The sequence below is a fragment of the Aedes aegypti genome, chromosome 2, assembly GCF_002204515.2.
Source record: "Aedes aegypti strain LVP_AGWG chromosome 2, AaegL5.0 Primary Assembly, whole genome shotgun sequence".
NCBI lineage: Eukaryota > Metazoa > Arthropoda > Insecta > Diptera > Culicidae > Aedes > Aedes aegypti.
Genome location: NC_035108.1, coordinates 444,890,449 through 444,915,024, shown reverse-complemented (window position 1 = coordinate 444,915,024; position 24,576 = coordinate 444,890,449). Strand labels below are relative to the sequence as shown.

The following is a 24,576-nucleotide window of genomic DNA, read 5'->3' as shown; positions in this document are numbered from 1 at the left end:
AAGACCCGAACTTTTTATCTCTTGTGTATCACTAGCTAGAACTAGTTTAAAATGCTCAATTTTAAATGCTCACTAGCGCCACCTAGCGGCAAAATCGCGAACCAAACTGTTTGCTTTCCGGATGCCCTTGATTCCCTGAACAACTTTGCCGAAGACTCGAACTTTCTATCTCTTATGGATCACAAGCTAGAACTAGTTCAAAATGCTCAATTTACATGCTCACTAGCGCCACCTAGCGGCAAAATTGCAAACCATTCCGTCTGTCTTCCGGATGTCCTTGCCCTTCTGAACAACTTTGCCGAAGACCCGAACTTTCTATCTTTTATGGATCACAAGCTAGAACTAGTTCAAAATGCTCAATTTTACATGCTCACTAGCGCCACCTAGCGGCAAAATCGCGAACCAAACTATTTGCTCTCCGGATGTCCTTGATCCCCTGAACAACTTTGCTGAAGATCGCTTCTTTGCAAGTCGTAAGGATCTCGAGATATAGCAATGTAAATTTACCTGTTTTGAGGTGATGCTAAACTTTTCAGGGTGATTCAATATTCAGCTGAGTGTTGCAATACTTAATTTAGTGAGTCCGTATTTATGAAGGGTAGTGTATATAAAAGTTGTGTTGATTTTGATTTTTAACGTACGAATACGTGGTTCACTGGGAAACCAGTCCAAGGAGCTTTCAAAAAAATAAATTCAATGACTCTTGTAAATATTTTTCCAACAGTTCCATGGAACTGTTTCATTAATGCACTAATGACACATTCACGAATCTCTCATCAGATAACTTAACATGATGGAGTAAACCTCCGAAAATCTTTGGGAATTTTCTCCAGAAATCCTTTCGGATATATCTAATGAACTTTTTCTAGAATTAAAACTAAAAAGTGCTTCAAGTAGCTAAGCTGTTTTCTCAGATCGCCAAAACTCCTACAGAGATGCATATTGGACATTATCAAAGGATTGCTTCTGAAATTCTTCTAAAATGGTAACAAAAGTTGTGTTGTTATATTCACCAAAATGGCTTTGGTGAGCGAATTCGATGGATAGTGTCGACAATTTTTGTTGCGTAGGATTCATCGAATGTAGTGCGGCCAGATTAATTTCTCAAGAGCATGCACGGATAAAATTAACAATTGTGATTGAACTTTAACAAAAAAAAGTCACCAAATAACTATAGATTATGCATTAAGAGCTACTTCTTTAATTTATTTTGGGATTCTTCCGGAAATTTATTAAGGATTATACATTGAATCAATTTAGGATTCTTCAAGAAATTCCACAGTTCTGTGGAATTCTTCTGAAAATTCTCCTGAGATTCTTCGGAAAATTCTGAAATTATTATAGTTATCTTTCTGATCGCTTTGTGATTCCTCTTGGATGGAAATCCTTCCACGTTTCCTTCCGTAATTTTTTTTTCTGGAATTCCGCCGAAAATGTTTCGATGATTCTATGACTGCTTTTCACAGGGATGGAATTCTTTATAAAGTTCTTCTGTATATCTTTTGACGATTTTTTTTTTCAGAACTCTTTTGGGGTTTCTTCCCAAAATCCCTCAGGATTTCTTCCGGAAATTCATCCAAAATTATTTAATTAAACCTTCTGATTTTTTTTTTTCAGAAATCTTTCAAGAATATCCCTGGGACTTTTTTGGATATTCCAATTCTTCTGGGATTCTCCCGGAAATCCGTCTTAAACTATACTAAAATATCTATTCTTTCAGAGTCAGATTATTCCGTTCAAATTCTAGGGATACTTCCCGAAATCCTGTTTAAATTCTTCCAGATATCTCTTGGGGATTTATTTGACAATCTTTTTTATGGTAATCCGAAAAAACAATAGGATTCTTAGGGAGAATTTTTCAAATATTTTTTTTTTAAGAGGTACTTCTGAAAACTCCTTAAAAATTGTTCAGAAATTCTCCTGGCCCTTTTCTAGAAATCCTTTTTCAATACTAATCCTGTTGAAGTTTCTCGAGAAATCTTTCTGCGAAAATTTCGAATTCGTTTGGAATTCTGATATTCTGATACAATCTCCCTGTGATTCTTCGGAAAATGGTCTTTTTTTTTTATTTATTAGTTAATTTCTATTTTCGATTTATTACTTAATCTTCAGAAAACCACTCTTGAATTTAAATGGAAATCCCTTAAGAATACTTCCGGAGGGCTGTGTGACTCTTAAATATACCTCTGAGATTGTTACGGAAATCATTCCAATACTCTTATAAAAGTTACTCTGGAATAGTTCCGGAAATTCCGTTTTGAGATTTTTCTTCAGTAAATATTTCTGGAGTTTTTCCGGACATCGCTCTGGAGTTATTCCGGAAAATTTTCAGCAATTATTCCAGATGTCTTAGTGAATGCTTGCAAAAACCCTGGGAGTTTTCTGATAATCTTACAGGAATTCTTCTAAAATAACTTCTGGGATTCTTTTTCACTTTGAAATCATCCAAAGACCCATTTGTGAATCTTCCATATATCATCATGGGACTTTTTCAGATCTTTACGGAAATCCTTAAGAAATCCCCCCAAAACTCATTCAAAAACCTTTGTGATTCTTTCGCAAATTATCCAAGGATTCTCCCGAAAATCCTTCTACAATCCCAAAGAACTTCCAAGTAGGATTTTCAGAAAAATTTCAGGAATGTATTCGGAAAATTCCAAAAATGATTGTATGAGGAAGAATAGCAGAACAATATAGGAAACTTCCAGTAGCATCCTTGAATGGATAACATGGTATTTCCGGATGAATCTCAGAAACTTTACGGAAAAGCAGGAATGATTCCCGAAAAAAATCCGGTAGAATCTTTGAGAGATATTTTGAATCCTTCTAGCAATATATCCGGTAGAAATCCAGGAGTATTCCAGGAGAATTTCCGAATGAAATCTTGAGAGATACTGGATAGAATAATCACAAGGAGATTTCTTGAATAATCCAGGTGGAAGGCCCACAAGCATCATAGAAATAATTTCGAGAGAACTTGTGAAAGAATCCTAAAAAAAAAACTAGTAGGAAGTATTCAGAGGCTCCTCAGAAAGATTTCTGAAAAAAATCTCTTACGAAAAATCTCTCTTCCGAAAGATTCATCCTAAGATGAAAGCAGCACAAAACTTTAAATGTGAAAAATAAATCTGGACACCTCAAAAGAAGCTCAAAATCAGGACATAACTTGCTAAATCAGGACGGATGGTAACCCTATGTGAATCGATTTTTTTTATTTTTTTCTCTATATATTATAATCTAAAATTCTAGAGGGGCCTGGATAAATCTGGTGGGGGAGGGCTGGCAAAATGGTAGAAATCAGAATCCAAAAACAAGATAATGACTCATTATCATGATTTCAGAGAGTTTTCAGCTTATGAAAATACACCATGATTTGGACTCATGATATCATGAGTCAAATGGCCGTAACGCAACCCGTGCGTTATGTTTTTGTTGCGGATTGCTCGGAATCATGAAACACATGCCCAAAATCATGAGCCGCGCATCCGTTTATGATCGACAACATGAAAAAATAAAAAGCTAGAGGCGAGAATCGAGACAACAACCTTCTGATTGAGAGTCCCCTGTCATACCACACTACCGTTTTATCATGTTAAAATGAAGGTGATCAAAACAAAGGAAATGATGCAATGCACCCCGTTTAGTGTTGTCACTGGATGTTACGCTTCTGAGGGTTCATTTTTCGGCGGACCCGCTGCCTCACCACCTTAATGGCTACTAGCGTCCTCGCCGAACGCGGCCGCCCGGATCTCACACGGTCCTTGGCTGAGCCCGTCTCCCGGTACCGACGGTATAAATGAAATTTCGCTCGTCGCGGTACTCTTTCATCGCGCGCGATAAACAAACAACAAGTCGGCATCATGCGCGTCGGTAAGCCTACACGGAGAAATCAGACTACCCAAAAAACAAGGTCTTTAAACTTAAATTTGGGTAAACCTGCCTTTAGTTTTTACCCAAGGTTGGGTTGTTTCGCCTCTCTCACAACAGCAATGTTGTCAAAAACAGAAAGAGAGACACACCGACTCAGCGTCGAAGTTCAATGGAATAAGCCAAATTTGGGTTCTTTCGAGTTTACCTAACGTTAAGTTGTTTTAACCCATCACGTATACTTCGAAAGCTAACGCTGGGTTGATTTTTTTTTGCAATGAGTTGTTTTTTTTGCTGTTGTCAAACGGAAACTACCTACTGATAGGTATATGTCATTTAACCCAAATTTGGGTTATCCCACGGAAGAGCCAAATTGCATCAAGAGAAGTCAAAGATGGGTTGATTTGTGGCTCAATGTAGGTTAGTTCAAACAAACCAAAACCATAAACCAATAAAACCATAAATGTGCAAAACTGAAAAGACAATAGATGGCTTTTGTTGTATGGAAGTAAACGAAATCCTGAGGCAAACAAAGCACCACGAATGATGTATTAAAAGCCAGTTCGCGAGAGCCGCAACCCCTTCTTGTATTGATGTTCTCCGATCAGGCTGAAATTTTCAGGGATTGTTCTACTATATAAAAGAAGATGTTTTGCAAAATTTTAGATTTTTATATTAGGGGGAAGTGGGACAAAATGACCCCCAATGAATTCATGTCACTAAACATGCAAAATCACAAAAACTGATATAACTATAGTAAAACTGCACGGATTACGTTGAAATTTGGCTTGATTACTCTACGTTATATTAACTTTGAGATACGCATGGTATATGAATTTTGAAAGTACTTCAAATCGTGAAAAACAAGTTTTTCATAAAAAATTTAGTGATTTTCAAATCGATTTTTTTCGTACCAACCGAACTAGGTCAAAAAACTAAATATGACGTTTTGTAGGGCAACTCATGGGCTTTCATTTGAGGTGTAATCCAAATATGCCGTTTCAAAAATTTTCGAAAAAAAAAATTTTTCGGGGTAATGTTTGAACTTGAGCCATTTTGCGAGTACCGCAACCGTCTTGTCTAGAGAGGTTGTATTGATGTTCTGCGATCGAGCTGAAATTTACAGGAGTTGTTTTCCTATATAAAAGAAGATATTTCGCAAAATTTCAGATTTTTATATTAGGGAGAAGTGGTACAAAATAACCACTAATGATTTAATATATAAAAACATACAAAATCAATTAAAGTGCTATAATAGAGAAAGTAAAAATGCACGAATTTGTATGAAATCTGGCATGTTTACTTAACTTCATATGAACTTCAAAATGAACATGGTATTTGGATTAGAAAAATGTTTCAAATTCATGTTTTATTTTTTTTAATAAGATTTGTTTTTTTTTTTCAAATCGACTTATATTTTTGTTAACCGAACTAGGTCAAAAAACTAAATATGAAGTTTTGTAGGGAAACTCAGGAGCTTTCATTCACGGTGTACCGTAGTGAATCAAAATTCGGACTTTACCAATATCCGGACACTCTGATAATATTTGCTAAATTGACAACATTTATGCACCTATATTGAATGAAAAAATAGCTGTTTTTGTAGTTATTACGACGTATTTGCCTTTCGGAGGTCTGTTCAACAAACTCATCAATGTCCCCGATGAGATCAGCTCAAAGGTATAAATTTATTGGTTAGTGATAATCGTATAGCATATTTTTATTACTTACATTTGGTCTCTTACTAGTTAAACAAATTCAAATTATTAAATTTAATATAGGGTAATTCAGGGCGCTATCTGTAATTATTCAGTTTTAATACGGATATAGTAATAATATATAAATTATAATTCACTTAATAAACGATTTTGCATTCACATCGATCGATATTTTTTTCAATTCTTATTCCCCCACTCATTCGCATGGATGGTATCTATGCTTTCGAGGTGCGCTTTGGTGGAGGCAATCGTCGCAGCAGTAGTGGTTGTAACATAATAATACACAAAGTTATAGTTTAAAAGTTTAGTGACACCACATTGAAAAAATATGCTGTAAATATAGTTCAAAATAGTAAAAATAGGCTGTTCGGAATTGGAGCCCAATGTTTTTGAATTGGAATTGTATGTTTCGATGCCGTAAGTACACAATTTTCAAATAAAACTGGAATAATACTTTGAACATCATCAACACATGAGTAATATGTAATAAGAACAATACTGTGCGTCGTTCAATGTACCAATCAGTGATGCTTGCAGTTTAAACCACCAACATGTCTGTCCAAACAACTAAATCACTATTCATTACTATTCAAAAAGAAACCCATTTGTCAGAACTACACTTTTTATAAGGGAAAAGTGGGTCAAAATGACCCCCAATATTATTGTGTCGGAAAACACACAAAATCACAAGAACTGTAACGTTCAACCGAATTGTACTGAAAAATATGTTTTTTTTTTTGTAAAAACACACAATTTTCCGTGTAAAAATACAATTTTTAACAATCTTCATCTCTCTTTCACTCTTTCGAGAAATTTGCAAACATCAAGGCTAGTAAAAGTCAAAATTCCATTCAAGATATAAACAGTACAGTGTCTCATAGCAGCCATATGTGCAGTCAGTCTAAGCTAAGCTAAACTCAATTATTTACAAATTGATCTCTAGCAAACATACCATCATACACACATATATGTGACCCTCCCAATCAAACCCATCAAACATTATCCAAATTAAAAAAATGCGGTAGTTAAGTCCCATCCAAACAGCGTGAGAAGAAACAACGCTTATTACTGAACCGCCGAGGCTGCTAACGAAAACATTGGTGCAATGACTAATTCTTATCCACATCATCACTTTTGCAAGAAAGTGACATTTCTTTCAGATATGGCAACGGCAACACGGTATGATATAATCGGTTTTACAACTACCGACAAGAGGCCTTCATACGCTGCTCATACCGCCCGGATTTTAATTCACCACGGTACACCGCGAATGAAAGCACTTGAGTTGCCCTACAAAACTTCAACCTAGTTCGGTTGACAAAAAATAAGTCGACTTGAAAAAAAAAACTAATTTTACAAAATAACAGGTTCATTTTTTATCCAAATGGTAATTTTAAAGTTCATATAACGTAAAGTAAACATGCCAAATTTCACACAAAATCGAATTTTTACTATCTCTATTATAGCAGTTTAATGAATTTTGTATTTTTTTATATATTAAATCATTAGTTGTTATTTTGTACCACTTCCCCCTAATATAAAATTCTGAAATTTAGCGAAATATCTTCTTTTATATAGGAAAACAACTCCTGTAAATTTCAGCTCGATCGGAGAACATCAATACAACCTCTCTAGACAAAGCGGTTGCGGTACTCGCAAAATGGCTCAAGTTCAAACACTACCCCGAAAAGAATTTTTTTTTTCGAAAATTTTTGAAACGGCATATTTGGATTACACCTCAAATGAAAGCCCATGAGTAACCCTACAAAACGTCATATTTAGTTTTTAGACCTAGTTCGGTTGGTATGAAAAAAATCGATTTGAAAATCACTATTTTTTTTATGAAAAACTCATTTTTCTCGATTTGAAGTACAGGTCGGACTCGATTATCCGGAGACTCGATTATCCGGGGACTCGATTAACCGGGATTCGATTATCCGGAATTTTAGACTCGATTATCCGGAATTTATTTTTTGATGTTCTTGTTTTTCAATTTTTATGCATAAATTTGAGAGTATTTGGTATTGCAATATACAATATGAATGGTTTTACAATTTGGACGTATTTAAGAAAAGGGGGGTTTGAAAAAGTAGTTTTTTGTGTATGTTGGTCAAAAAATTTGTTTTTCTTGTAAAGACCACTACTGTTCCTAGAAATAATTTCTGGCGACGCCACCGTATCATATAAACCAAACAATAAAAATAGATAATATTTAAGTTCTTTTATCGAAGATTTCAATTTTTTTCTTAGTGATTCGATTATCCGGAGGATTCGATTATCCGGAGTGAAAAAAAAATCGATACTCCGGATAATCGAGTCCGACCTGTACTTTCAAAATCCATATACCATACCAATCTCAAATTTTATATAACGTAGAGTATTCATGCCAAATTTCAACATAATCCGTGCAGTTTTACTATAGTTATATCAGTTTTTGTGATTTTGCATGTTTAGTGACATGAAATCATTGGGGGTCATTTTGTCCCACTTCCCTCTAATATAAAAATCTAATATTTTGCAAAATATCATCTTTTATATAGAAGAACAATCCCTGAAAATTTCAGCCTGATCGGAGAACATCAATACAACTTCCCTTGCGGTTCTCGCGAACTGGCTCTTAAACATTAATAATACAGTGCCTTACCGATTTTGGCAAGGCGTGATTTTTATGTTGCCAAAATGGGGATGTTGCCAAATTCGGGAATTTTGAATGATTATGTTATTTACCATTCTAATCCCAAAAAGTATCAGAAAATGCATGGCAACTACTACGAATGCTGTTGAGAATGTCCGGGAGCATTCTTCTCAGTTCAGCTTTTGACTCAGATTCAAAGACATCATGTACCATGCCCACACAGTTACGGATCACCCACAGTGACGGATCACTTTGGCGTTCAACATCGGATAACTCGCTCAAAACATAAAAGTTGACGTTAATCATATTTTTCCCATGTTATACTGGTTGTCTTCTACCATTTGTAATGTTAAGCACAACATTCAACCGCTAAATAACGGTGTATTTGACAAATGTTTAGTTGGTACCACACAGCTATCATTATATGGTCGTTTTCTGTAAGAAGTGCCGTCAGCATTCATAAGCTCCCACAGGTGGTAAAATTCAAATGTTATAGCATGAAATATGCTCGTTCGTTTCGAATTAGTATGAATTCATCTTTGAAAAACATTTTTCTTGATTGTTGATTCTAAATACCGAATATTAGCACTTCTAATTAGTGATCCATAATATGGACCAGGAAATGATTGTTTACCACGGTTATGGATCACTTCCAAAGAATGTAGGTTTCTGCCATGTTAAACATTGGATTCGACATTTTCAGACAATAGCACTAAGGATAAAACTAATAGAACATCAAGGTTTGTAAATTTCATTTTTGAGCAGACAAAAATGGGTGGAAAACTTTGTGTGGAGCAAAAACAGTTCATGTCTCAGTTACTACAATGCAGCATCACAAAAAAGGGCATTTTACCCTTGTTTCCAGCTCTAACACTGCTATTTTTTGCAGTAATATGTGACACATTGTTAACTTTCGCCAATTCATGCATTACAGATGCATTGAGTTGAAAATCTCTTGATTTTGCGCAGTGATCCGTAATATGTCACAATTTGATCCATAATATGAAAATTAATCCATAATATGGTTTTCAGAAACCGATACAATTTTTAATTTTTATGCAATCCTATGTAAATATTACACTCAAAACAGTTTACTTACCGAAGTTCCAATTCGTGCTTTTAAATTACAATTTTTTGTTTTCCATGTCGTTTTAATGAATTTTATAGGTTGGACTCGACACTATTTGATCCATAACTGTGGGGTCATGGTACTGACTATATGCACCATCTGAAAAGCACAGGACAAGCGTGGTATTATTTTCATTGGCCATTTACAAATGTTCTAGAGTGCAAATGGGCAGCTTTAAAGCCAGACACATATGGAAGTAGCAGATTTCGAATACAGACTTCTTCAGTGTCGAGTGCTCGACTTGAAGAGAACATCGCATGGATCTATTATTTATACTAGAAAAAGTGTGTGGGTATGTTAGAACTAGATTCTGCCTGTAATCGTATACAGGAGGTCATTTTTTAATTGTGTACCTAATCAAATGAAAGGATTGTCAAAATTACAAATTCCTGCTTGTTTTGGCAGGTGGTCAATCAATGTGTTTATGTATTGTGTGTGTGGAGGTTAGGTATAAGTCTAAACAGCCAAGAGTACCCATTTCCTTGATCTTTGTTTAGTAATTTATTGTGGTTTTGTTTGAAAATTTCTATGCTTTCCGCTACGTCAAGCTTCCAAGGATTTGAAATATGTCGTAAGAGTTTGATATTTTTTGTGTTGTTCATTGTAAATATGTTCTGCAACTTTTGATTTGAAATGGTGTACATGTCCTTTTTCTGTGTCTTTGTGTGCTTTAGTAACTTCTGCTACGTGTTCTTTAAAACGTGTATTGAGAGTCCGTTTTGTTTGTCCTATGTAAATTTTATTGCAGTGGTCGCATGAAACAGGACAATTAAACGGTTACACAAGACAAACAATACAACAACTCATCGACAAAAGAACACGAGAACAATACAAACGTTCACTTACTACTCTGACACAAGAACAACCAACACTCAAACATATAGCCGTCAATTACAACGATGAAACAAAAAAACTACGCCCAATCCTACGAAAGTTTGGTTTCGAGTTAGTTTTTACCAGTAGAAACAACCAACTCCAAACTCTCCTAGGTTCAACAAAAGACCCAATTGACAGTTTATATAAATCAGGCGTTTACCACCAATTTATTATGCATATTAAACAATGTAGCAATAATTTATTCAGCTTGCCTGCTTTAAAATGAACAGGTTTGTGTTTTACGGTATAAATCTATGCAAATCTATGCAAAACATCGCACCATCCTGAATCCTCAGACTAAGGAACTTTTTCGACAACTCTAGCGCGATCTAGAACTGTCATAATCTGGAAAAGTAAACAAAAACAAAGTACGCCTCTCCGTTTCCTCATGTGATGTAAATTTTCACTCCTGGAATTTAAGGTTTTTATAAATACCATCAAAAATCTATTTAACTGCGTAGCACATCATATCTTTGAAATGTTTCTGATAAGTAGACGGAAATTGGAAGTATTTTAATGTTCTAATTTCGTAGAACAAATGATTTGAAGATGTTGATTCTTTGGGGGTAAAATGGACCACTCGAGATGGGGGTAATATGAACACCACCGCAGGGTGAATACTACTGGATATTATTTCAGATGCCGAGAGTTTTCCGGAGAAAATACAAAGACATACATGGACAGCCATCCAAATGGTCGAGGCTAAACGTTCCATTGATTCCGGATTGAACATGCACCAGATGCCGAGCATCATGCCGCAACCCGTTCAATTTCAATGGTGTTAATTTTACACCCACTACATGTTCATTTTACCCCCATTGTATGTTCATTTTACCCCCAAATATATGTTCATATTACCCCCGTTACATGTTCATTTTACCCACATGTTTGGAAGATTTACTCTGTGGAAAGAAATTTTCAAAATTATAATTGTGTTGATAAAATTCTATGTCCATCACAATATTTCAACTTGTTACATTTCATAAACATGCTTCTTCAGTTCTGAGAAATTAAAAAAGAATCTGACAGCTTCATAAGCAAGAAAACATGAAAATTGCTTAGGGTGTTCATTTTACCCCCAGTTCCCCTACCTAATAATCAATTGAAAATATTTTTCAATGTGTTGCCAAAATCGTGAATAAAATGTTGCCAAAACCGGGTGTTGCCAAAATCGGGGGTAGACAAAATCGGGTGTTGCCAAAATCGGGAAGGCACTGTATATATATTTAATAAATATTATTTATATTACGCTCAATTTCTATTCTTTACTTTTCGTTCCAGCTTCTTAATTGCAAATAATTTTCATGGTAAATTATTTTTCATACGTTTTGACAGTTCTCATTGTTCCATGCGCTGGTGTCTTGTATTCCCGATATAAACCCTGCACACTTAGAAAAAATCATTGAAATTAACGTCATATGTGCCCGACATATTAAAGCAAGTTAAATGAAGTTAAATTTGAGTTATAAATGACGTAATATTTCGTCAAATTGAACTGAATATTATTCGGATCACAAATATTTTCAGTCCCATTGGACGTTATTTTACTAGAATAACGCATTTTTAAGTTCCATTCAATTCCAATACCATTAAATTTACGTCTTTTTCATCTTTAAATCAATTATTTCGCCTACCATGAAATTTACGCCATAATATTAGTAGTTAATTTAAAGTACAGTCAACTCTCCATAACTCGATATTGTAGAGATAATCGAATTACGGAGGTATCGAGTTACAGAACACACAACCAGTGCAATTGCGATCCAAGGAACCATCGATGTAGCCATGAAAACCAATTTTTACTATGGTTCTTTAACTCGATATACGAAATATCGAGTAAGGGAGAGTTGACTGTACCTCCGCATACCAGTTAATCTTTCGGTTTTGTATACCAGTTGAGGGGCATTGCCCCTCTGACTCCGTCAATGAAAGAGCCAATCGCACTTTGCAGGCGATTTAATATGTACCTAACTCGATTAGATTGGAAAATCTCAATTTCGCCGGTTGCTACGATTCGCTACGATTCGAGCTTGATGGAAAACGAAAGTGATATCTCAATCCAATCGGAAAATTGCCCGAAAAGGGATGGAAAACTGAAACGAGTCCGGTGGGCGAGAACTGGATTAGGTGTATCTAAATGCGGACACGCAACTTTGTACAGCGGCCGAGCACGGAAAAAGGAAGTAACTGGCAATTGAGATTGGAGTGGATTTATGTTTCGAAATTATGGCAATAACTGCTTCGGATCGTTTGCTGCGGATCTAATTGATTGATATAAGATTTATACAACCGAGTGCAGTTCCATCACGTCCATCGAGCGGCAACCAACTGTTGCTTTCAAGATTTCCCTCGGACTCAAAACAAACCATGAAAACACTTACACTGAGAGCCGCAGCATCCCGCTCTCTCGATGTGTCTCAATGTGCAGAGCAGCAACCTGTTGGAGTCCGTGAACTTGAAACTTCTCCTCCGACCGGAAGCACGCGCAGCCAAATATAAGGAGAAGAAGCGAGATGGCAGAGCTGGACCAATATGTATTAGGTGAAAATATTATCAAGTCCTAGGAAAAGGTTAACCATCAATAGTTTATTCAAAAACATCCAATCAAAGAATTCGAAGCAAGCACTAATAAGGTATAAATTAGCAATTGAAAGTGCATTTAGTGTTCCAGAAAAAAAACTGAAAATAAGAACTACAATATTGAATTAATCAAATTTTTCAAAGAAAAATCGGAATTAGTACTGAATGCATTATGAACATCAATGATTTTTTTAAATATTGTTTTAAATCGTTTTTGATTTTTAAGAGTTCATTTTGTTTTTTGCAGTGCTTAATTTCAATTTGTATTGTAATTTTTTAAACTGTTTTGTCTTTTTTTTATTGAAATTTATCAATTTTTATTAAGAACTTATTGTAAGTTTTTATTATTCATTTACAAATTTTAATAGGAATAACGATTATTTTTTCCCAATTTATCATTGCTTATTTTTATCGATTTACCGGTATGAAATATATTTTGAGTCTTTTTCTAAATTTTTTTCTTTGTGTCTTCTTTAAAAGCTTGCTAATTTGTCTGCCTACATATTATGCCGTCCACGTCTTGTTCTCAACCGCAATCAATGAATGGCTCTTGCTAGAGGTGCAACAGGTTTTTCGTGTCTAGCGCCAGCCAGCCAAGATTAGCCGCTGCTCAATGGTTGTGCGAGCAGCAGGCAACAGATTGCATGAAAATCCAACGCCTCCATTAGCATATCATTTCCATTCAACTGGGTACACAACGACGTGATTCGAATGAGTCTATGACCGATTCATAAAACTAAAATGAGTAAAGAAACACTTGTACCCACTGGAAGTGATTAGAATATGTTCTCGCCCTCTCGGGCTATTAGCTGATGAATGGGTGAGGTTGAGGTAGGTGGTTCCGAAAGCTCGGTCATGGCGGTGAACACCTTAGCCTAGATCGACCCACCACCAGCAGCATGGCACGCGACTCAATCAAGTAATCCAATAGAGTAATTAGCGCTAAGTAGGCGTGGGGGCTTGGCGCCTCAGCAGATGCGGGATGCTCTATTGGGAGCATTTGGTTCACAATGCTTATACCAATTTGGCTTTAGCGTTAATTATATATCATTATTACTTGTCTTGGCATTACATTGTTCTTTGAATTGCAACTGCCTTTCATCAGCTTCAAAAAGCACTTCCATATTATTCAATTTTATTAATGTTAACACATAATGGCTAGTTCTTCACTCAGCACTTCCATAGTTATTGACTGTCTTAGTTCTTCTCAATATTAAAGTCATGATGAAAGGAAACACTTTCTTCTGCTGACAAAGGAAACTCAAAACGATTGACAGAGCAACATTTCCGGAATCCGATCGATGCAAAGCTCTATATAACGGCATGGCGTTCAAATCCGTTGCTCCACACAGAAAGGAAAGATTCAAAACAAAAAATAAAAATCTTAGCATGCAATCGCTGCAACCTCACCCCGTTCCGCCTGAATTGGTTTCGTTTTCCGTCAGTAGTAGGCCATTCAGCGAGCTCCATTGAACAGGACCGTAGGCTACTATGTCTGTAAAAAAAAAAACAAACCTAGTCACATGCAGAAGAGCCGGCTATGTTGCCGACCACCCACGCGAGGAGGTCGATCCTCAAAAGTTCTGTCCGCTGCAGCAGCAGCAATGCTAAAAACTCAACAGTCCGTGAAGCAAGGCAAGCCGAGACAAGGCAGTGTGCCAGTCCTTTAGAAGAAAAAAAAAATAATATTAAGCTATAACTATATGGATGCATGTATATCAAAACAAACAAAACCTACTTACCGTTTGGCTTCTGGTGCCCGCATTCGAGGCCTTATGTAAACCTTTAAGCCGGCACGCGGCAACCGACGAACTGCCACTATGAGAAGATGCGGCGGACGGAGACGGATTTCACGGTGTGTCTGAAAGAAATATGACCGAAAAAATGTGATAATAAATCGGGTTTTTGATTTTTTTCAAAAATTGTCAAATTTTATTTGTATATTTTTCAGATATTTTGCATCTCAGAATTGCGAGAAAATAATCACAATGTAAAATTTTACTCATTGAAAGACGTAAAACATAATGACAACTAACTTTTCACCCCAAATTCGGTTGGTTTATTTAATCGTACACAGTTTGTTTGTGAAATGAGCGGTGTTTGATATATAGATCGTTTCGCTTGCTTTTCATGACAACTGTGCATTCTTCGGTTTCTAGTAACAATGGTTGTCTAACTAACATTCCTTCCCTTCCACGATGACCGTAAGGACGTGGCCGGCGCTGTTATTGACTCTCGATTTGTGAACATTGAGAATGGTAAGCTAATCTCAAGCCCCATACATTAAATCTCTGGCAACTTCGATTGTTCTGGTCAATGACGGAGTAGCAACTACGAATTGTACGGTCATCTATGCTCATGCTCACAGTTTGTTTACAAAATCAAAAGCAGGCCATGGTTCGAGAATAACACAAGGTTGTTTGACCAAACATGGATAACTTTGTGGTTAAATTTGTAGTTCGTTGATACTATGTTGCCTGGGATTCCATTGTTTTCATAATTTACTGTAATTTATGAAATATCAGCAACGCAGTTTTTGTTTTCTCAAAAAACGAGTTTTATTGTTTAACTCGACGTTTCGACGCCGGCATGGAGTCTTCTTCAGGGGAAACTGTAAGTATGTTATTGTTTACGTGAGGCTTTTTGAGTGTTTAATTAAGATAATTACTTACAATGATACGTTCGTTTTGTGTCACAGGATATGGCTAACGTTAACCGTCGAGTTTAACAAATTTTGATTTATGCTGTTAATTTGTTGATAGATCGTTATTTTACGTTTAAGAACTACTGATTAAACTTTCCAATAAACTTACACTGCATTAAAAAGAACTTTAGAATATGATGATAATACATCTTCGAGCTGTTTAGTAGAATACCTATAAGTAGACGAAAAAACCGAATTTAGTACTATACCATTTAATTCCACTAGAGTTTGTATCCTTTGACAGATACGCGTATTCCGACCTCAACTATAAGGCCGTCTTCAGTGTCGTATACTAGACTCGACTTGACATCGTCAAAGGATACAAACTCTAGTGGAATTAAATGGTATAGTACTAAATTCGGTTTTTTCTTCTACTTAACTTTAGAATAGTTTAAACTACTTTTTTATACAATTTGCGCGCATTATTCAACAAAAGAATTACAGTTTCCCCTGAAGAAGACGCCATATCTGTGTCGAAACGTCAAATTAAATAATAAAACTCGTTTTTTTTTAACAAAAAAGACTGCGTTGCCGACACTTCACCAATCATTAGAAATACTATCGAACTCTAACCAGCATATTTACAACAATGTTTTTAAAATAGTTCCGAGAACCGAAATTTATTAAAAGTTTGATTTTGCAGTCAATTTGAACGTCAAATCTGAAAATGAAATACCGTCGTGAGGTGAGGTGAGATTGGGCAAATATTGTGTAAGTTCTGATTTATTCTTCAACAAGTGTCGCAATTTGACATGAAATCACCTACTGAACATGAAAATACGTTCATGGGTAGTGTATTTGCAAATGCTGAAGAAATAATTTAAATTAGTTGAAAATTGGCCTAAACTCACCCCTTTGAGGGGATGACATTGGGCCAAACAAACTATAATTGAAACGCATTAGGAAAAAATCAAGAGAATCGTCTCCCGTTCAAGTTTTCTAGAGTTTACCAATAACAATTGTTATGAAGGACATGAATGTGCGATTTTAAAATGGTATTCATCCTCCTAAAAGTAAAATTTTCTTTGGAATCTTAAAAGAGACAATTTAAGAAGGCCTCATTTTGTAGTTTTTTTTTCGAGGATTTATTAAAAATAACCAACTAGCTCCAGCAATCTAATTTTTTGTTGGTATAAGCTGTATATAACTTTAAGGAATACTACATAAAAGTTTCATATACATATTTCCAATACTTTTTGAGATATTTGATTTTATGCTTTGGCCTAATGTCACCCCGACGACGATAATCTTAACACCCCTTAAGAGCCCAATTCTGCACCCATGGCCCATAGCACGGTGACGTCATCAATATATCGTTCTCTTTCTCTCCTTTATGAAATCTGAAACAACGGTGCCATTGTTTCCAGTTTTGTTTAAGCATATCAGCAAAGCATAGCATAGACGGACTGTACATGTCAATGGTTGCTACCTAGGAGGGAGAAACCAATACGAAATTTATGTACATCAAGGTGAGCCGAGAAGGGGGGTCTGTAGCCTTGAGGTTACGCTTTCGCTTCATAAGCGGAAGGTCATGGGTTCGATTCCCAGCCCCTCCACAAAAAACCCGTCCAGCCAGCAGAAGACGCCTCACGGAGGACCGTGCTTTAGAGAGCACATCCATCCTCCGTCAGTATCAGATGGTGACTGAGACAAACTGATCCTCTTCACAGGCAGCTAGCCTCACTAACAGCAGAACTAACTTTTCGCATTAAGACGTTTCGCATAAGGACGTTTCGCATACGGACGTTTGGCATAATGGACATTTTGCAACACGAGATTTATATACCTTCTCTGAAACGCTAACTGTTCTTGTATTGAACTGCTTTATGCGAAATGGGTCACCACCATTGATCGGAGCTGGTAAGAATTGCACATCGATCCAATTGAATAAGGGAAGGACCTTTTCGTTTATTTTCGAAGTGCACAGTTTAGCAGCTCTCATATTATTGATCAATAACGGCGCACAGTGCTTCGTCTCATGGACATAAGTCAAAAAATCAACTTCATATTCGACCGAAACAAGTAGGCCATGACGTTAACATATGTTTTGAGAGTGTAGTACTGATACTAGAAAATTCGTGCGCTTATCAAAACAAACCAAAACACCACGTGTTGGCAAGTTGTTTCATCGTTGAATATTATTTATTGTTTTCGTGTAAATCCAATCACTCTTCATTTCACTTCATTCCCATCCTAATTATATTTTCAGAGTGAAAATCTAAATGTACCATTATAAACAGATAAGTAGTAGTCATTCCATATAATTTTCTGTGATATATTTTAACAGTTGAAAAAAAGATGCTTCTGAGCTATAAGCTCTTTAATACAGAAGAAATTTTAAACTTATATTTTTCTGGCCCATACGAAAAAGTACCTCAAAGTATCTTTCTAAAATCCACTTTTAAATAACATTTGAATCATGGAAGTGATTCTAGCTGCATAGGTTGTATGTCATTTTATGATATTTAGGTTATGCTGCCACAATCATCAATAAAGATTGTTTCAAGCAGGTGTATTCTACCGATTCACCTAATCGAAAAAAAACATGTTCTGAATTTAATATACAGTTGTTATAGCACTGATTCTCTCTTCCAGATATTTGAGAACGAGCTATAGACGTTTTGCAAATGTTATTGTTGCAAAATAAACCAAAAATGGGCTTAATGTGGAAGATCATACAAAATGATCGTGAAGCAAAACTCAAACTGGTTAGCAAAGCCAGTTCAGCCTTCGCGCAATCAGAAAATTGACGATGCATAGTTTTCCAGTTCGGCTGCAAAGGTTGGCATGGCAACCTTTCAATGAATGTTCAAGAAAAACCAAAAAGCAACGTGTTGCAGATCTTATCAACAATAATAAACCTGAAGAGCTCACGTTCGCTGCCAATGTATCAAATTTTTCGAGTGGGGATCAAGTACAGGTCATAACTGCATCGCAGACATTAGTTTTGTACATTGCTCTAGATCTGTTGGAACGAAAGCACAATTTGCTTCGAAACACTTTGAATGAATTACATCCGAACTTGCTTCCTAGCCTTCATGCAACAATTAATTTAATCTGATTTGGATCTCATCAAAAACTTTGGAACAACTCTTCGAGTGTTATCTTCAAGGAAAACAATCGATTTTCCCAAATCAAACATGGCAGCTCTACCTGAAGGTGTATAGTTGGTATTTTATGCATGTAACTGTGCACAAACTTCTGATGCACAGTGCAAACATAATGGAAGCTTCAGAATTTTCTATCGATAATTTATACGAAGAAGCATTGGAAGAAACAGTAACAAGGACTTGCTGCATTATATGCTCCTCTGCATGAACCCATCAATATCCGGAAAGAAAAAAATTGTTTCTAATAATCATCAAATAGAAACATTTTAACTGTCTTAATAGAAAAAAAAGATAATCATTCGATCGAGCTATTCTCGTATGATTATTAGCTAGTAAAATAATTTAACTACCAATAAACAGAAGTTTTATATAACCTTTTTTATTGGGTTTCCTTTTTTTTCATTGGAATAATCCGCACTTCAATGTTTTTATTCAAAGTTGGTTATTGAGACACTTTTATGGTTACGCATACCACATACATTGTTTATGCAAACGACTCAAGTACTTTTTATGCATTTTTAATTTAAAAAAAATATTCCATAGCGAGCACTGTTCAATGGCGTCAGGTGTAAAACTTTAACGTATAGGCCATCCAGTTTGACTTTTGTCCCCAAGTGCCATACATTCGAAGCACTGTGCGGCGCCGGCCAAGCCCTTACAGTTGGGATGGGGAAGGAATGTTAGTGTGTAATAATCAGGCTTCCGAATTCTCACTCACTCTCACGATAATGGATTTATCCCTCACAGCAATTTTCAGCGATAAGCTGCCTTGCGATTTTATCCGTCCACAAAACAAAGCGAATTGCACATTTCCCCAGCTGTGAGAAGTTTGTTTTCTCTTTCCCCGATCCATGGAGAACGTTTCCTGTACACGAGCAGCAGTAGCTTTTTTTAGCAATGTTCTAGGTTCGAATCCCGTCGTCGGCACTAGTTTTTGTTTATCCATATAGTGATCATTCTCGGGAGCAGTTGGTGAGCGAAAATATGATGGAGTGAAAAATACAGTTATCCTCCATCGTAGCTCCAGGGAAAATTAGTGTGAGCGAAAAAAGCATTCTCCGTACGTGCGAAAAATCGTACATTTCGCATCATTGATATGAAAATTTAGAACACTGGTAATAATTGTTGTTGCTAGAGACCGAGAATACCTCTGCATCTCCACAATCATCACGGGAAGGGTATTGATTGATGAGGGAAGAAAAAGATCTGGGAGTCATCTTTGGTCGGTGATGCGATCCTTGGATAGGGAGGAAAAAAATACGACTTGCTTAAAACTAGTTTTGTAACGCTGACTCAAGACAGCCCCCTCAATAATATTTCAAAATTATTTGAAAACGATGGTTGCATCGTAAAGTCCATTACTCTTCATTGTAAATAACAAATTTCCCTTCCCTCGTCTAGTAAACGATTTTCTACACTGGTACGTATGATTTTCGCAATCGAAAAAAGAGCTACGTAACGGTAACCAAACCCCTCCTCCCCCTTTTGTAACAATAAGTAACGGAAGCTTTACCCCCTTCCCTCCCCTTCAAGCGCTACGTAATTTGTCTGCGATGCCTATGGGTTTTTGTCGACACTTGTAGTGATGAACCATCCATAGATTATTAAAAAATTGCATATACGTAACGTTGCCACGATCAAAATGTGTTATGTGATATTGATAGAAGACAAAAACAAATCTATGTCGACATTCATAGTGTTATGTTGAGTAATGACGAAAAATGGAAGGTACGTGTGTATTAAAATTATATTAAACAGGAATTAAGGTTTGTGTCGAAATTTGCAGTGACGAACCATCCATAGTATGTTTGAAATTTAGATAAACGTAACATTGTCACGATAAAATGTGCGATCATAAGCATGAAACGAGCTATATATTTTTGCACTCGCACAACACGAACCGGCTTGCTTGGGCTTCCCGAAGCACTGCCCAGCAAAACGCGCGAAACGAAACGAACTGAGCAAAAAAAAAACTTTTTCACCGACGCACACGAAACAACAAACCGGCTTGCTTGGGCTTCCCGAAGCACTATGTTTTCAGGTTTTGTTGAAAAAGAGAAAAAAAAGAGATAGTTTCGCCTTGAAGTAAACTATTACTTGAAATATATGGTATCCTACCATAGTCTCCGTGAATTTAAAAATATTTCATCGAAGAAAGTTGAAGTATTTGGAGATTAAGAGCAATTTTCAAGGTGTATTTTCATTTTTGATGAAATTCTAGTGCAGTGCATCATTTACCAAATCAAATAACAATCTGATTCACCTTCTCTGTGAAATTGAACGAATTTGGTGATATCATAACAAGTAACAGAGTAATGTGTTTTTGATATAATAACTATGTGATTGTTTTAGTGCTCATTTATACGGATTCTATCATATATAATGAAATATCTACAAAATTATCACTCGACGTTCGAATAACTCAGTATTTGAACGATTTTTTTTTTCTGGAAATTTCACAATGATTTATTGCAAGGAAGCAAACCTAAACGATTTGCAATTTGATCATTGTTAAGGGTTACAGCTTTTCAAACTCTGAATAAAAATATGGATAACAACAGTCTGTATCATCAACACGAATCCTTCAAAGTATATTCAATCTTGTTACTGAAAACTATCCAAAGCCGTGATATAACTTTTTCAGAAATCTAAACTATCTATGCTTTTCAATGCCAATTTAACATAATGTCATTCTATTGATAGACATGAAATTAAGTGAAAGTTTGACAACTTTTGTTCGTCATTTAGCTTAATTTGACCAATTTGAATTGATCTAAATAAAAAATGAGTTCTTCACAAAAGTTGTGTACAAAAATTTAGTTTTTACCAGTAACACATAGAAAAATCTATTCGAAGCTTGAGATGGAAACATGGAAACCAATGTATCTAATGTAGAGCCAGGGTTGCCACTACATTTTGGAAAATGGCTGGCGATTCCAAATAAAAAAGAAAAAATCTGCTAAAGTTTGGCAGGTACTATTGTTCAGTGTTGCTAGTAGACTGAAATATTGTGGAAACAGAAGAACAGCGTGGAAAAATGTGCTAAAAAATAAGATCAATTTTGACGAATTCCATCCAGAATGAGTCGAAAAAAATAAAAATCGTGCTCGATAGTCTTCGATTTGGATTAAATTTTACACATGTTTTTGGTATGATACAATAAGTGTTTTCCATAGAAAAATTGATCATTTTGAGTCAAGAATAACTTTCGAAAATGGCCTATAATTTTTTGCATGCAACTTATTTGAAAAATCCTAACTCCGAAACTGTTGATTTTAGAGAAAAATGTTCTATGAAGATGTTTTAGTGAACCACTTGGACTATAAGAAAAAATACACACTGAAAAAATATTTTATCAATTTTCATTAAAAAATCAAAAATAAAACTTAAATTTTAAATTACACAAAAACCCCATTTTTAATATTTTTAAAATTTTCACCATAGAGTCTTGATAGAAAACAGATGTTTGAACAAAGTTTCATGATGGGGAAATTTTTAATATGAAAGTTTTTCAAGGAACAACTTTTGACCGATTTTCAAAATTTTGATATTTTGTCAAAATTAATACGTTTTGATTATACAATAATAATCTTAAAGGTTTTCATAACCATTATAATTATATAGATAATTTCTCTAGAATAAGCCTTTTTTGAATTTTGGCGACTTTAATGCAAATTATTTAAATCTTAAAATAGAACATTTTCGTTAGTTATTCGCGATTCTCCTTGAAGGAAAATAAGTAAGTGGAATGAAATAAGGTCTTCACTCTCGAAATTAATTAAAATTGATGGAGAATTGCGAATAACCAATGAAAATCGCCTATATTTATATTGAAATAATTGGTTTTGCATTAAATTCGATATAAATCGAAAATGGCTACTTCTAGAGAAATTATTCATGTAATCATTTTGGTTCAGAATCAATTCAAGATTCTTATTGTACCATCAGAACGTTTTAATTTTGACAAAAAATCAAAAATTTGAAAATCGACCAAAAGTTGTTCTTAGAAAAACTATTTTATTAAAAATTTTTCCATCATGAAACTTTGTCCCAAACATCTGATCACTATCAAGACTCTATGGTGAAAATTTAAAAATATTAAAAATGGGATTTTTCTGTAATTTAAAATTTAAGTCTTATTTTTCAAACTTTCATGAAAAAACATGAAATATTTTTTCAGTGTATATTTTTTTCTTGTAGGCCAAATGGTTCACTACAACTTCTTCAGAGAACATTTTTCTCTAAAATCAACAGTTTCGGAGTTAGAATTTTTCAAATAAGTTGCATGCAAAAATATATAGGCTATTTTCAAAAGTTATTCTCGAGTCAACATGACTGATTTTTCACTTATTGTATCATACCAAAAACATGTGCAAAATTTACTGCAAATCGAAGATGGTCGAGTTCTGTGGCTGACCGATTAGACATGGAATTCGTCTCTTCACTTCGATCAGAACTTTTTATTAGGAATGCGATGTAAATGTAATGAAATTGGCTTATTACCTTCAATTCATTTCTAGGGTACATGAGAATTATGATAACCACATGTGCAAAATTATGTTTTCACTGTTAATTCTATAGTATTTGATTAAAGTATTTCTGTTTGCTTTTGAAACAAGGCAAGGAAGGCGAAGTCAAAATCTGATTTTCTTTGCTAGGTTTGCGGTGATATGGATCATGGTTGCTAAGTATCCTTTGATTGCTTTGTGTTACCGCATTTGCAGTCCAATTAGCCGAAGTTTGCAACTCAAACGCAAACCGCAATATTTCAGCTAGGGTATTTATTAATTACGCCCTTATTCTTAATTAAGCATTATTATTCTTCTTTATTCATGATTTAGCATATTTGACATAAGGAAGGGTTTGGTATAATGAGATTTATATGCTTCCTTTAAAATGGTTCCTGTTTTTGTATAAAACTTCTTTAGACGAAACGTCCATTATGCTTAATGTTCTCATGCGAAACGTTTTTATGCACAGTGGATCATTCCCAAAAATAATACGAGATGAACAATATGAGAGAAATGTTGAAAAGCTTCCCAAATCAAACCAGCCACGTCGTATCATAGTATGATTGAAAACAATCAAAGTATTCAAAAAAATTCTTTGTAAAAAATAAAAATCAATAATTTATGTTTACTCTCATCCCCTTTGAAAATGGTTCTTGGTCTTCAAATCCTAATTACTTCCACTCTCTTCGAAGAAACAATTCAAAATTCACGAAGTGTATTCTAGGATACCTTACCATTCAAAGGGCTGGTGCGAAATCTATGGTAGTTTTTTTTACATTAATATCGTTTTCAGACACACCGTGCGTTTTGACTTGCAAAAAAAAAATGTGGAAGCACCTATGGGCAGAGGCAGCGAAAAAAAAAACATTGAGCTAGAAAACAAAACGCAAGCCTAGTCAAGGGTAACGAGAAAACCAGGCCTTAGAAGCGTGCTGTGAGCGTCTCTGTTTGTGTGTATGTAGTAGCGAATATTAAGTTCGTATGTACTTGGCTTAGTAGCTCGTCTCACTTTGATAGTACGTAGTAGGCTGTGCACATTAGGGTGGCCCATTTTTAAATGGAAAACATCAACTTTTATACTAGCTTCTTGGGGTTGAAATCTCGCATACTCTTAGATAACGCCCTAAAAGCCATTGGTAGCACCCTGTGTAGCTCGTTGTTTCTGAGCAAAAGAAGAAATAAGCATCCAAACCAACATCACGGGCAGATAGATAATGATCCTTTCTTCTCCATAGCGTTGTTAAATAGCAATAAAATCCATTCAAATGCTCAGAAACAACGAGCTACACACATGGTTACCAATGGCTTTTAGGGCGAGATCAAAAGTTATGCGAGAAATGAACTAGTTTGAGGGTGTAACTTGAGATTCTTATACTTTGATCATTGTGGGTCACCCTACTGGAGTACATAGAGAAGCGCAATGCTGACGTTGACGATGGGGACGCG

The 24,576-nt window shown here is 35.4% G+C and overlaps 1 protein-coding gene and 1 long non-coding RNA gene across 4 annotated transcripts in view; one reads left to right on the top strand and one right to left on the bottom strand.

Moving 5' to 3' along the window:
- Positions 1-24,576, top strand: part of LOC5565838 — a 207,855-nt gene that overhangs the window by 55,865 nt on the left and 127,414 nt on the right. The window lies entirely within an intron of this gene.
- Positions 13,116-14,671, bottom strand: LOC110677140. The gene is made up of 3 exons (XR_002500983.1): positions 14,548-14,671; positions 14,364-14,469; positions 13,116-14,300 (listed from the first exon to the last, which is right to left on the bottom strand). It is a non-coding gene; the product is annotated as an uncharacterized LOC110677140 (long non-coding RNA).